This window comes from Protopterus annectens, chromosome 15.part0 (assembly GCF_019279795.1).
Source record: "Protopterus annectens isolate FY-2018-M chromosome 15.part0, PAN1.0, whole genome shotgun sequence".
NCBI lineage: Eukaryota > Metazoa > Chordata > Ceratodontiformes > Protopteridae > Protopterus > Protopterus annectens.
In genome coordinates, this window is record NC_056749.1 from 390,416,989 (window position 1) to 390,433,103 (window position 16,115).

The window sequence follows — 16,115 nt, forward strand, 5'->3', positions numbered from 1 at the left end:
GACATGGAAACCATGGACTAAATCTCAATGTGAAAAAATGCTTAACAGCCCCTTTGGAAAGATGGCCATCCCTGGAAATTACCACATTAATAAAATACCCCTAAAAGTACACCCAGTGATCAAGGATCTGGGAACCCACGTCAACAATAACCTGACCTTCATCCACCATGTCTCTACTGTGGTGAGAAAATCATTCTAGATTGTCTAACTTATAAGGGCATGGCATCCAAGTCCAAGGAGGTCATTGTGCCACTGCAGTCAACTCTCACCGGGCCACTCACTGAGTACAACATACCCTTCAGCATGTACCTGACCAGGCATGTAAAGCCTGAGACCACAGAGGTTCCTCAAATTAAGAATACAGTGAATAAACAAGTCCGCTGCAGAGCATCTCAAAGTTCTACCCCTATACTCAGTATCCTACAGACTACTTTACTGCAATCTATGCCTAGCCTACAAGACATCCTCTGATCTCACAATGATGGATTTGTTGCATATATGCAAAACAAATAGCATCAGAAATACAAATTTTAAGGACCTAAACATGCATCACAAACAGGAGTTGTAGAATGTTTCTCAAAAATTACTCCTTCTCTGGAACAGACCCTCATATGAAGCAAAGCTCATCCCTACCCATTTTCAAATGCAACTTGGACCAATGAATGGGAAATTATGAATGTATCCTTGTTTTGGCACCTACATCCCTAACAGGAAGAGGAAGCCTATGAACACTTGATGTGTACAATCCTACATCAAAACAAAATATTCCTCAGGGTTTTGACACGTCAGCAATACTTTGGTTAATCTGGGGTAAGCCTGACTAGGCTTAAAATGGATCTTGCCACCTATGAACAGAGAGTTTTATGAATACTGAAAATGAGGATTATTGTTTTCATATGATCAGGGTGAGAATTCTATACTTAAGGAGACACTTTACAAAACAGTCTTGTAGTGGTGGGAAGTGTGAAAGGGGGTCTTTTAACAGTTCATCAGTTTGCTCTAAGTGCTTACTGAGGATTAGTAAGAAATAGTCAAACAGGAAGATGGGGGGGGTGAGTCAGGAAGTGTATTCGGCACGATTAAGAAAAAAAACAGGTTTGAGTTATCAGAAGGCTGTCAATGCTATTAAAAGATGCAGTGGTATGACATGGACTTATACAGAATGACATAGCTATAGATTTTATTTAGTATCTTTTTGCAAAACAGATGTACAGCTGGTGTCTCAAACAGCACAAAAAGGAGAACAACACTCAAGTTTAGGTATGACAATTTTTTTGACATGGACTTTCCAACTTCTGGCATAATCAAATTTCACCCAGTTCAAGGAAGCAGGAAGACTTGAGGTGTCAGAGGGCGCATCATGAAAATACATCCCTAAGGATGCTTCACTGAATGCAGTGGTATGACCCCTTCTACTGGATATGAAGCTCCCTGCCCATCTTTACTTGTGTGTTAACCCTAAATGTATCCATTGCATTACTAAATCCCCTTTCTTTAAAAGTACCACTACCAAGACAATACTTGGTCCAAGTTCTGTAGCTGGGGTTGATAAGGCAACTTCAGTTGGATAGAATTATTCATGGTTAGTGGTATTTCATTTTTGCATATTCAGCCTTTTTTTAATCATTTGAGGTTCAGTATTTTGAGCGCTTGATATTGTATGACATAATCACATATAATTTATATAAATCGGAAAGACACCTTGCTTTTCTTTTTCTTCATTTTGTTAAAATTCATATTCATCTTTACTCCCCTTCAAAAACACTGAAGGAGTGTGCAATTTTAAAAATGCCCCATTACTCCTCAAAGTAGGTTTCCATCTAAAACAAATGTCAAAAGACAGGAGGAGAAATGACAGACTGAAATGCAATAAAAAGCAGTGGAAAAGCAATGAAGGAAAGGAGAAACCACAGAAAGTGGACTCAATACACATGGGTCAGAAAGCAAGTAGTACTCTAAAAAGACAGCTTATTATTTCTTAAAAATAAATGGATCACCCAAGAAGCAGGTCTGGTGAGAAGCCCAGTATAAATTATGCCTTATGTTATACCAAAATCACAGTCACAAATCTACTTAACATAAAATCAGTTCTTAAATTAAATGAATTCAAAAGACTGCTAGAGAGGCCACTAATATGCATACAAGACCCTTTACTTACTACTTAGTTTGGATAGGAGTGATCTCCCTAAAAAATCTAATGCTTTTAGCTTACATACCATCACAGGCCAGGTAATGCTCCTTTTCCCTGCAGCATTAAGCTTTCCATATATTTCTTGTTTCCTACGTAATCCTCCAGGAAGTATTCAACGTGAAAATACTTTAAGCTTTAAATACTTTTTAAGTTTGCAAAAAGTTTCTACAGCCTGCTTTTTCCTTTACTCTCATTACGGTTTGCTTAAAAGATGTAGGATTTAATCATATAATTAAAATATATAAAATTATATTTTTAAACTGGGACTTGAGAGGTGTTGTTCTGTATTGCCTGTCTCTGTTGAATAACACAGCAGCAGTCATGCAATTCTAAAGCTGCTTAATACAAAGGAGTTGAGACCTACTGCTTTTAAGCTCAAAAGTTCAACATTCTCATTTTGTCAGACTAAAATAATGGCTGTTAAGATAGAGTTTTAAAATTAAGGCTAGAAGTGTGGAAAGGTGGGCAAGAGCAGAACATGCTTTTTATCAGATCCTCCAGTCTTCCAAGGCTAAAACAGTTGCAAAGGAGTATTCTCATTCCATGCAAAACCATTATATTATCAAACATCCTCTCGGAGCTTACTAACACATTCTGCCGGCTCTGTACAATACTGACTACAACAATCAATAGGACCCATACAACACACACTACTTCACTGCCAAAAGCTAATGATTCTAATAGTTTCAGCTACAGGAAATATGAAAACAGAACTTAGCAGAATGAGATTAGTTGCCTCCCACTGGGTGTGAGTCTTTCACTGATGAGACAACGCAGTCACCCATTCAAGTGTTTTCAGTGCTGCCAAGAATCAGCTATGAAGACAGCTCTGTGTATGTATGCACACCCAATTACATCACTGTAAAGTATATTTCATTTACCATGTGCATTTAATTATTTACATAAACTGAGACTCCGTTATTTTTACATTCATTTACCATGTGTATTTAATCATTTACATAAAACTGAGACTCCGTTATGTTTACATGCCAAGAAAACAATCCAGTTGTATAGTAACACCACATTAGTTATCACATTATTCTGTTAAGTTGGAGTTATCATTGCCCACGGCATCCCACAATTCTGTTTTATCTTTCTTTTTTTAACCTGGTGAAGCTAGTACTAACTTCAGCATATCTTACAGGTAGTGAGTTGTTGTCTTTCGGCTATTCCCGGTTAGGGGTCGCCACAGCGGAACTCCGGTCTGCTAATGATTGGCAGTTGGTTTTTATGGTGTCGAGTTGCCAGTCCGACGCCCAACCTTCAACGAAGGCACGTCCATTCAACGCATGTCTTTCGAACGCCCACTCGACCGCGGGGAGGACATGCAGACTCCACACAGAAGGCACTCCCAACCCAAGCAGAGAATCGAATGTTGCTGTGAGGCAACAACGCTACCGCTGCACCACCGCGGAAATCTTACAGGTAGTGAATATTAATGAAAATTATGTAAAACTAAAAAAAAAATCCTTCGATCAACTGTGCAAGCCAGCATGCATTTTACTGCAAGTGTTAAGTTAAATACAAAAGAAAAAAAAAAACACAGCCTGCCCCAGCCTCATGGCTCAAAGGGATAAAGCCCTGACTGTGCCTCAGATGACCCATGTTCAACAAGTGGGATTAACACTGGAAGGACCAAGCGTGGAAGGATGGCAGTACTCCGACAACTTGCCATCCGGAGGGGGGGCTTTCTAGGCTCACTGCAATACCAGCATTAAAAGGCCGGTGAGTTCCATGCTGCAAGCAGTACACCTCTTGGATGGCAGGTTGTACATGCGAAGAAAACTGCAAACACCTGCTGAATGCAACCATTGCATTGCTTGCAAGGCTGCCACAGGTTGATTAGGATACGCTACTACCCAGCAGCAATCTGATGCTGCACCAGCATTCGCGATCACCTCAACGGCCTCGGACAAGGGTCAAGTTGAGCGCAGGCGAGGCTAAGGTGGTCCAGTAGACTTGATAAATGAGGAAAGGAGCTGTTGGCAGCTGAAGTTCAGCTGCAGAAAGACAGAGATGGAAAAAGAAATAGCTTCTCAAGCTTTTCTGCATAAAAGGTAGCAAAACCGTCATAAACACACACACACACACACACACAAAACATTGCTGCTTTGATTTTCTTGCTCTGTTGTACAAAGATCTAAATCACTGTGTCAAAGATCAGCTTTTCTGTATTTTTTTCTTTATACTTTGTTATTACCACTTGTGGGCTAAGGAAATGTGCTGCATTCTTTAAGTTTTACTTCTTAAAAAGATAATTTAATTTTTATTAAACTTTTTTAATTTCATCCTTTTCATATTAACTTTAATAGCAGCTTGTACCTTTACCTCAACCTCTACAAGTAAAAAAGTTACATTATGGTTTTTATGTATTCTGATATTCTTAAAACAGTGCAAACTTACATAGTATAAAATGAACATAGTTTAACTGTCTTATGCGCAGCACACACATACCATTACATATCTTGACATACTACAGCTTCCAGCATTTTCTTACTTCTCTCCCTCTCTTACAAATATACATTTCCTCCACAAAAAATAGTTGCTCATTCACAGAGGGAATGGTTAACTCTTACCAGTTACTAACTCACATTATTTATGGCATGTGGAAATGAGCAATCATCATGGCTTTAATGTACAAGTAAAGCCCAATTAAAAGTACAGCATCTAAACCAGTATGAATTCACATTACAGAGAATGAAACCTTCTCCTGGAATGAACAATTCCCCTTCCTAACCCTGGACCTATAAAAAAGACATGGTTACTGAAGGGTAGAAAAAGTACAGTTGTGTACACTTACACCCAAACATCTACATTTATGGTATTCACTGTTGCAGTCATCACATTTGGTTAATCTGCTGGCAGGTTGCCCTCAGTCGGCCTGAATCCAAAGTCTTGGGTCCTGCGTCGGTTGCTGTCTTCTCTTCCATGACGTCAGGTCATCAGGGGTATAAAACATGCAGCAGACGCCATTTTCTTTAGGTTTTTTTGCCCCTGATGTCAGGTGCCCCCAAAAAGGTAGCAAAATGATATATAAATATATCTATATATGCATCAATATAAACTTTACCTTTATCTACAAGCAAATGCACCACATAGGTTGTAGAAAATAGAGAAGGAAAGATAAACTTCAGAATGACAGGGGGATGGTGGGAGGGTGACCTGGACTGTAACAGTGAATACACTCGAACATCTACATTCATGGTAAGTGTACACAACTGTACTATGTTCTTCGTGTTTCACTGCTGCAGTCATTACATTTGGGTAGAATCCCAAAGCTATGGTTGGGAGGCTGGAGCTAAACAGCATTAGGTGCGGCTATAAGGCCCTGCAGCACTGCAGTGGCAAAGCCTGCCCTGGACTTAGAGAGGCAAATGGTAATGCTTTGTAAAGGTGTGAACAGAACTCCAAGTAGCAGCCTCTAGAATGTCTTTGGTTGGTACTCCTCTGAGAAAGGCTGCTGAAGTAGCTGCAGCTCTGGTGAAATGAGACCTAATGCCCTTGGGCACTGGTTTACCATGGTGTAAGTAGCAGAAATGGATGCAGTGGCTTATCCACTTTGAAACTGTCTGCTTTGAAATAGCCTTTCCTTCTGATCCTGCAGCATATGACACTAGTAATTGCTCAGTTTTTCTTAGAGTATTAGTCCTGCTCAAGTAGAATCTTAGCTGTCTGTGTACGTCCAAGGAATGCAGAATTCTCTCCCCTTGTTCTGCGGATTTGGATAGAAAGTTGGCAGAGGAACTGTTTGGTTAAGAGCCACACTGGAAACCACCTTAGGCATAAAAGTAGGATTTGTCCTCAGAGACACCCTGTCTGGGTAAAATATGATAAAAGGGTCTACAGCCATGAGGGCCTGTAGCTCTGAAACTCTTCTTGCTGAAGTAATTACTAATAGCAGAACTGTTTTCCATGATAAGAACTTTAGATCAGCGGTAGCAGCTGGTTCAAATGGAGGCAGGGTGAGCTTTTCCAACACATAATTGAGGTCCCATGCAGGTAATGGTGATCTTCTAGGAGGCCTTAAATTTTTGGCTCCTCTAAGATACTGCTTTAGTAAAGGATGAGAAAAGATTGGTGGCTCTGTATTGTAATGAGCCGAAATGGCTGAGGCATGGATTTTGACTGATGAGAAAGATGGGCCTTTGTCAAGCATCTTAGTTAAGTATTGTAATATCTGAGGAATATTTGGTTCTGCTGCATCAGTTCCTTGTGCTTGATTCCAAGCACAGAATCTCTTCCATTTGTCAGCATAAGATTTTCTAGTACTAGGCCCTCTGGCTTCCAAAATGACATCCATCACAGCTTTACTGAGAGGTGTTTGTATGACTACATGATTAGCCATGCTGCCAGGTTCAGAGTCTGTAGTTGATTGTGCAGGATCTGATTGTTTTGCTGGGACAGTAGTCGTGGTCTTTGAGGCAAGTTCCAAGCTGGGTATTGAGACAAGTTCCTTAGGATTGGATACCAGTATTGGTGGGGCCAGTCCGGGGCAATTAATATCATCTTTGGCTTCTCTTGTCTGACTTTTAGGAGGACCTTGGGTAGAAGAGGCAGAGGAGGAAAGACGTAAACAGATAGGTTTTTCCAACTAAAGGACAGAGTGTCCACTTTCCATGCTTGTCTGTGATAAGTCCTTGTACAGAACCTTTTCAATTGATAATTTTGAGGAGAAGCAAATAGATCTATGTCTGGGCTCTCCCATTTCTCTGTTATCATGCTGAAGACTTGTGGATTTAGTTTCCACTCATGTGGATCCATAAGGCTGCTGCTTAAATCGTCTGCCAGGTGTTTTGTTTTCCTGGCAGGAATTGAGCTTGAAGATGTATCTGGTAGGTCAAAGCTGTGTCCCACAGTACCATGGCTAATTTGCAAAGGGAGTATGAGTGTGTGCCCCCTTGCTTGTTTATATACCACATGACTGTGGTGTTGTAGTCCTTGAAGGCTGTTAGGGCATTTTGAACAGCTAGCATCTCTTTTTGGTTGATATGTAGATGCATTTGTTTTGGTGTCCATAAGCCCTGAATGCATCTTCCTGCCATGTGGGCCCCCCAGGCATAATCTGATGCGTCTGTTGTTAAGGTTTGGCTGGCAGGGGGTAGAGTGAAGAGCAGTCCCATGTTTTGGTGACATGCCTTTGCCCACCATAGAAACTCCTGTTGCAGGCAGGGAATGAGAGGAGTCATTGTTTCCAGACTGTGTGACTGTTGACTCCATAAACTTTTTAGGTACCATTTAAGTTTCCTCATATGCAGTCTTGCATATGGAATTAGTAGAATGCAGGATGCCATGAAGCCCAGAGCATGCAGAATTTGTCTTGCAGAAGACTGGGTTTTTGTTGCCATCAGTATGAAGTAAGTAGTCAGTTGCCTTTGCTTGTCTGGCCTGAGGTAAGCCTTCTGGGCAGTTGTTTCCAAGCTTGCACCCAGGAATGTTATCTTTTGAGAGGGTACCAGTTGTGATTTATTTTCATTTACTGTGTACCCTAGGCATGTTAGAAGCCTTTTCACAAATGCCAGGTGTCGAAGAAGAGAGTGTTCCTTGCTCTCTGCTTGAATGAGACAGTTGTCCAAGTAAGGAAATATTTGTATACTTCTTTGTCTGCAAAATGCAATTACTGGTGCCAGGCACTTTGTAAAGACCCTGGGCGCAGTAGATAAGCCAAAGGGCAGTGCAGAGAATTGGTAATGCATTAAGCCAGCCTTGAATCTGAGGTATCTTCTGCACAACTGTCTTATTGGTACATGCAGGTATGCCTCTTTTAGGTCTAAAGTCACCAGCCAAGCATTCTTGCCCAGCACGGGCAGAAGCTGCTGCAAAGTCAGCATTTTGAATTCTGGAGTGTCCAGGTATGTGTTCAAAATCGATAAATCCAGTATTGGCCACCAGGCCTTGTCCTTTCTGGGTACCAAGAACAGTCTCTAGTAAAAACCTTGTCCTTTTTCCTGTTCTGGTACTGTCTGAATGGCCCCCATATCCATGAGGGATGTAACCTGTTTCTGTGCCTCTGGCCATTGATTTTTTGGCAGATCTGGCCAACCATTTGCCATTGGCAGAGTGTGGAAATGGAATCTGTATCCCTGTGATACGATATTTAGTACCCACTTGTCCTGGGTTATTAACTGCCAATTCTGAGCAAAAAGTGCTAATTTTGCCCCTATGGGTGCTGCCAAAAGATAAGTGCTTGGTATAGGCAGAGGGAAGTCATTTGGATTGCTTTCTGTAGGTTTGCACTTTATCTCCTCCAGATTTGGAGGTGGAAGCGCCCCATTGCTTTGACCTGTATGAATCTTGCACCTGGTATCTGGAACCCTTAGGGCATCTGGATTTGCCCCTTTGAGCTCTGTGTGACACAGGAAAGGACCAATTTTTTTGTAGGCCACTGTCTACTGAATCTTGATGGCTGCACTTGTAAGAGGTCTTTAACGGTTTGCACAGACTTAGCTTTGCCTTCCATTTTCTTTAAAATCTCTTCTGCCTTAATACCAAACAGAGAATCATGCTGTAAAGGTGCATCTAGCAATTTAGCTTTAACATGATCAGGCAAATTTTGTTCCTTTAACCAGGCATGCCTCCTAATCACAGATCCAGTAACTGCGGCCCTGCAGAAGGCCTCTAAGGAATCAAAACCACATTGCAAAGTATGCTTTCCAACTTGTTCAGCTGCATGCAATAATTCCTGCAATTCTTTATTTTCTGCACATTCTGAAATCAACATCATATTCTGTTTCAACAATCTCATAACATGCTGTTGGTATTTAAGCATATGAAATTGACAGTTTAAGGCCCGGATCGCCAAGGCTGCAGATGTATAAACCTTTTTTCCCCCATCTGTCTAGTGCCCTTGAATCTTTGTCAGAGGGTGTAGGACTTTTGCTGTTGAGGCCTTAACTCCCTTTGGACCCTGTGAGATAGTTTCAGGATCAGCAGCAGGGTTTCTAAATAAACATTTAAGTGAGTCAGGGACCCTGTAATATGTGTCAGGCTTACTAGGAGCCGGAGATAAGGAGTCAGGGCTCAAGCACGACTCCGAAAACACATCATCCACAATGTCTAAAACAGGGGGAATGGCTAAAGGCTTGTGCTGAAGGAAAAGAAGGAAATCCCTGAGCCTCTTTTTTGATTCTGAGAAGTCTTGACTCTCCCAGTGAAAATGCTCCCTCAAAGTATGCAAGGTTTCTCCAAATGAATAATCCTCATGAGGAGATGCAGATGGAATAGACTCGTCAGCATCAGAATCCTCATAGGGAGGTATAGATAATTCCTGATCAGAAGAGGAATCAGAAGAAATAGAAACCTGATCTGAATATTCATAATCAGTGTCTTGCCTAGGCCTCTTATCTGGAGGGGGATGAGTACCCCTGACCAAGGTAATAAGGTCTTCAGCCATTTTGATAATCTGTTTTTAAGGCATAGAGGCCTGTGCACGTGGCTCATGCGTCAGTTTTTTAGTTTTAGAAGTTGCTTTTGTCTTTGGTTTTGCAGCTGTCGTCAGTTTGATATACAAATGTTGAGGTCTGAAAACACCCTCAGAAGCCGGTGCCTGCTCAGCGGCTCCAGACCCATCCAAGGGAGATACATCCGTCGGTCCAATACCTTGAGTATCTTGCGGCATGCCAGACTCCACATGGGTGTCGGTAGAGGCCTGCGAATTGAAGGTAGTGGGTATCACGGGCTGCAAAAGCGCCTCACTGAGTACCAGCAAACTGGCGACTGGCTTTGGATCTCGACTGCCTTTCTCTGTCCTTTTCTTTGCGTTTTTTATGTACTCCGTTAGTCGGATTGCTATCCAACAACATTTCTGGGTAGTTAAATCGGTCTCCAAAATACTTTGATGCAAAAATATACAGACGCTGAATAATGCATTGGTTAAATCTAGCACAAAACCGATAGCCAGGCACGTTGTGATCAGGGCCTAGGCAAGGAATACAGTATAAATGGAAATCCTTATGAGGTATTTGCTTCCCACAAGTAATACAATTATTAACTTTTTCTGACATTGGTAAAAAGCAAGAAAAAAAGTTTCCCAAGCAGGGTACTTAGCTTTATTTATTTATTTATTTATTGCATCTGTTTACCAGGATAAGTCCACTGGGCCTAAAAGAGCCCATTTTCAGTGGAGGCCCAGGGAGAAAAGCTCCAACGAGATACAGAAAAAATATAAACATTAATTAGTACAGAAGCAGAAACAGTGTTACAGATAGTAAACATAGTAACATATACAGAATATATACATAAAAGCAGAAATCTAGTTTGTTTGATTATAGCAATATATACAGAAAATATACATTAAAGCAGAATTCAATCAGAGTGGTATAAACAGAGATCAGTATTATTGTACCAGTATCAACATGTGAAGATAAAAATAAATATGGAGAAAATATCATCAGTCACTAGTAACAAAAGACATAGGAGTTTAGTAATCATATACGGAGAGTGAAGAGGTTAGGTTATAGAGCAGGAACATAGCCAGGAAGATTTGAGATGATTTTTCAGCATTTGTTTGAAGGTAGTGGTGCTGCCTGTGTTTCTTATAGAAGGCGGAAGTGAGTTCCATAGTTTGGCAATGGTGAAGGCATAGAGGAGTTGACAAGCAGGTAAGTTGGGCTTATCTACTTTTAGAAGTAGATGATTTTCTGATCTTAGATGCCTGCTGGAATGGTATTTGGCAAGTAGAGTTGAGAGAGCAGAACAGTCTGCGAGTCTGTAGATTATTTTGTGCACACTAGTTAGTTGGGTGAATGAGAGATGGTGGGGGATTTTCAGCCACCCTAATTGTTTCAGTGACTTACAGTGGTGGGATGAGAATGTGGCCTTGGTGGCAAATTTTGCTATTCTGTTGTAACACATAGCAAGTTTGAATTTTGTAGAATTTCGTGTGATTGCGCTGGTGGTGCTGCGGTAGCGTTGTCACCTCACAGTAAGACGTTGTCCTGTTCGATTCTCAGCTAGAGCGTCTTCTGTGTGGAGACACGTGTGAATGGGCGTACCTTCATTGAAGGTTGTGCGTCAGGGCTGGCAACTCTGCACGTAAAAATCTGCTGCCAATCATTAGCAGACCGGAGTTCCGCTGTGGCAACCCCTAACCGGGAAAAAGCAGAGAGATACAACAAGTGAGGGGAGGGGCACGATAAAGGAGAGAGGGTAATAAAAAGGTAGTTGCAAGGGTTTGTCTAGTAGAGAGGCTAAGAAAGTGTTGGTGCCTGTAGAGCATACCAAGCTTTTGGTGTGTTTTTTTGATGTTATTGTTTATGTGTAGGTCAAAGTTAAGGTTTTCATCTATAATAATGCCTAGTAATTTAGTGTGTGGGACAACTTCTATAGTGGTATTGTCTTGGGCTTGTATAGTGAAGAGTTTTTTTTATCAAATGGAGTGGTTTTCCTAGTAGTACAAATTACTAGTTTAGTTTTTTTTTGGATTTTAGGGCAAGATGATTGTTAAGCATCCAAGATTCAGTAGATGTGAGGGCATTCTGGGTAATTTGCTGGAGTTCAGAGCTGGAATTTGCAGTGCATATTATTGTAGAGTCATCAGCATACTGGATTACTGAGCATTGTGGGAGAGTGGTGTGAAAGTTGTTAATAAAGATGCTAAATAAGAGAGGACCAAGTATGCAGCCTTGGGGCACCCCTGTGGAAATACTGAGGAAGGGAGAGTAAGACTGTTGCCATTTGTTGGATTGCTGCCTAATGGAGAGATAGCTGTTGAACCATTGTAGGGTAAGGGGAAAAATGTGGAGGGTGGATAGTTTAGAGAGTAGGATAGTGTGGGAAATGATATCAAAAGCTTTGCAGAGGTCAAGGAAAAGTGAAGCAATTATTTTACCAGAATCCCGTGCCCGGTTAACTGCATCAAGGAAGGATAGGAGGGCGGTAGTGGTGCTGTGTCCTGGTCTGAAACCATGCTGAGTGGGTGATAAAATTTGATTTTCATGCAGGTGGTTGAGGAGTTGGGCATGGATACATTTTTCCAGTATTTTAGAGAGGGGTGAGATAATTGTTATGGGTCGAAAGTTTGTGGTGTCTGTGTTGGTGCCACCTTTGTGTAAGGGAAGAATGAATGCTTTTTTCCAGATGTCTGGGACAAGGGATTCTTTAATTGATCTGTTAATGAGTATGCTGACGGGATAAGTTACAGAGTTTGCTGCTAGCTGCAGGAAGTGTGGGGTAGATTGTCAGGGGCCAGAGTGCAGGGTTTTAGCTCAAGTAAAAGTTTTTTTTATTGTGCTGGTGGGTATGGGGAGAATTTTAGGTTAGGGTTAAGGGTAGTCTTGTTTTCTGAGATGATTTGGTCATCAGCTGTTTTATTGGTGGTGCTGTTAACTCTAGGAAAGGTGATGGTTAGGTTAGCTATGGTGTCAATGAAGTAGGAATTGAAGAGGGTAGCTAGTTCAATTGGGGGGGGGGTTTGCTTTGAAAGCCTGGGTGTAATAGTTGGCTGATGGAGGACCAGAATTTTTGGGAATTATTTTTATGTTGGCTTTGTAGGTGGAAGTAGTGGTCTTTTTTTATCGGTGGTTATTAGACGTTTTGCCTGGTTACGGAGTTGCTTGTAATGTAGTAGAGTTGAGGGGTCTTTGTTTTTCTGTCATGATTTCCAGATTTTATCCCTTGTGGACATTACTTCTTTGGTGGATTTTGAGAGCCAGCATGCATGGTTATGTTTTATTCGTTTTTGGCGGGTGGGTGCTTGCCTATTTAGGATGTCTAGAAATGTTGAGTTAAAGAATTCAACAACCTCATTAAGTGGTAGGGATTTGAGGGGTTTACAGTTTACTTTAGCTAAGGTTTCATTAAATATGGATGATTGGAACTTAGTAAAATTTCTGGTAGATTTGTATTGGTGTTGGTTGGAGTAGTTTTGTGTATGACATATGCTGGGTGGTGGTCACTAATGGTATTAAGTAGTATGCCTGCACTGATGACATTGAAAGGGTGGGACACTAATATCCAGTCTATTGTGGAGCCCCAGTTGTAATTTTTGTGAGGTCTAGTGATGTCTTCAATTAGTTGGGAGAAGTTGTAAAGATTTATGTTTTTTGAGGGGTTGTTGTGGCCTATATCTAGCCAATTGATATTTACATCACCTAGAATGATGGTTTCGTTATCTATATTATGGGAAGTCCAGGCAAGTATTGTTTTCTAATATTGGTATGTTGTTTCCTGGGGGAATATAAAGAGCAATTATGCAAATGATTTTATGGTTAAGTTTTAATATAGAGATTAGTATTTCGGCTGGGGAGAAGTTGGCTGTTGGTTTTGAGTACGGGATTAATGTGCAATTGCTAGGGAAAAGTATTGCTACTCCTCCTCCTCTCTTGTTGGGTCGATCAACTCTCAGGCATGAGTAGCGGGGGGGAAGAAATTCAGTGTCTTTTATATATGATTTCAACCAGGTTTCAGTAGCTGCTATAATATCTGGGTTGTACTTAGAAATCCAGGCATGGAGTTCAGGTATCTTGTTCCTAAGGCTTTGGAGATTTATGGTTGATAGCATAAGAGATTTAGTGAAGACTTCGGTTCTGAAACTCAAACATTTTAGTAGTCGGCCAACCGGCACTTGCGAAATGCTTCTACTTCGGGCAACCTCGGCAAGAAAGACTAAAGAAAATGGCGTTGGCTGCATGTTTTATATGCCTGACAACCTGATGTCATGGAAGAGAAGACAGCAACCGACACAGGACCCAAGACTTTGGAATTCAGGCCGACTGAGGACAACCTGCCAGCAGATTACCCAAATGTAATGACTTGCAACAGTGAAACACGAAGAACACCTGTAGGACAAGTTTCAAGGAACTGCCTTTTCCTTTCCCCTCGCTAAATGAGGATTACGGAAAGCTACAGTTATTGAGAAAAGAAAAATAAATAATTGAATTCAACCATCTAATGAAAAAATAACTATCAGCAATTACAAAGACCTGCTTTTCCTTTCCCCTAGCTGAGGTTCTGACAAAGCCTTGGTTAGCAAGCAGAGAACAAAAATAAAATAAATGCAACAACTTAAAACAAAGACCTGCTTTATCTTTTTTCTTTGCTATCTAAGGCGCTGAGAAAGCTGTGGTTAGTGAGCAGGAAAAAGGAAAACAAGTTAACACAAGGAACTGCAGCAGTTGTTATAAGAATGTAACACACGTGTCAAAACTGAATGTTTGCGAGAATGGAGGGGGTTCTAATGCTTTAAAGTATACATCTAAAATGTTGTGATCTTTTGATATTTTCATCACATTTGATTAACAGTCCTGTTGAGCTAAGACAAGGGTTAATGGTGGAAGTTCTGAAGCATGCACTTTATTTTCATCACATCTGATTAACAGTCCTGTTGAGCTAAGACAAGGGTTAATGGTGGAAGTTCTGAAGCATGCACTTTATTTTCATCACATCTGATTAACAGTCCTGTTGAGCTAAGACAAGGGTTAATGGTGGAAGTTCTGAAGCATGCACAGTCAAAGTGCTGGGTACATTTAATGTACGTGTGTGTGTGTGTGTGTATGTTTCTCTGCATCTGACTTTTTGTGTATATCATAGCTTCGATATATGCAAGACTGTGTCACACTAACTCTGCATGTCTGTCTGTGTGCATATGTAAGTATGCTCAAGTGTAACTTCTACTTTGGATGTAAAACACTTCTTCCAGTAACACGTTGCAACTTAAATATAAAAAAAACAAACACACAAAGAAATACAAGACAATTTAAAAGACAGTTCAGTATCCAAATGCAATAATGTCTTCCCAAGTGGGCATTACAGGGAAATAATGAACCTTCCAGTGCTGTTAGGCCCTCTTCCTGTGGCATAATGGGCTCAACACCAGTCTATTTCCCTGTAATTTCCACTATGTTGGCTGGCCACTATTGCTTGCTTAGCTTTAAGTTCATATAGTTTAGCCTCATTTCTTCTGGTTTCTTACACTTGTCCACTTTTTCAATCCCTTCCACTATTAACCCCATCTTAGTCCAACAAGACTATCAACAATTCAAGAACCTAAAGAATGTCAATATTCCGTCAATTGCACAAATATTCAGCGGTGAGTCTCATCTTACTTTTACCAATCAATCCTCCACCTCAGACATGTTTTGTTCTATTGTGTTGTGACTGGGACTCCTAGTACACAACTTCATGTTTAGTATCTTCATTCCACACAGAAAGATGTTCCCTGGTGCCTTCTCTGTAGATTCTACAAGCCCTCCTAGTGTTCACATGGGATTTCCTCCCTCACTCCAAAAAGCATGCAGTAAGTGGACTCTAAATTGTGTGCATGTGTACAAGTGTTAGCTGAGTGCACGCACGTTAGAGAAATACATACGACAGACCTGACAATACTTCTGCTCCCGATATACCTAGTACACTGTGAATGCCAGTTGCTGTTCATGGGATCACTAGAGGTGGCAGATGTCACCTGACAGCAATGGTGAATCTTTCAAGAGTTATGCGCCCTAGCTACTCGCCCACCCTGCTAATCATCAGTTTACTTCCTTAAGTGGTATACTATTTTCAGTCAGAGGCTGTACCTCTAATATGCTCTCTAGACTGCAGTATGACACAGATCCAACTAAATTACTCAGATATTACACCAAGAAACCTATCTCACTGACCTTCTGAACCCATTAAAATGTTCTGCTAACAACCTCTCTGGCTCAGATGAAAGATGAATTAAGAATACAGGCCATCTTCAGAGAATACAGGCATGCCTGGGTATAACTCCATTTCTTACTGCAAGCCACTGATGAAGTCTTAACTGATTATGTACATGAAAGCGCTTAACCTTGTTTGTAACAGCCAATAAAGTTGGCTTGGTTTGTCTATTGTGAGGTTTCCATGTCTTTTAGTTGCAAGTTGTGTCCGTTTACCATTGTCTACTAAACTATATAATAAACAGTAACTCCTTCAGGTTTCATATTTCTATATTTAAACTCTCTGACTCTTA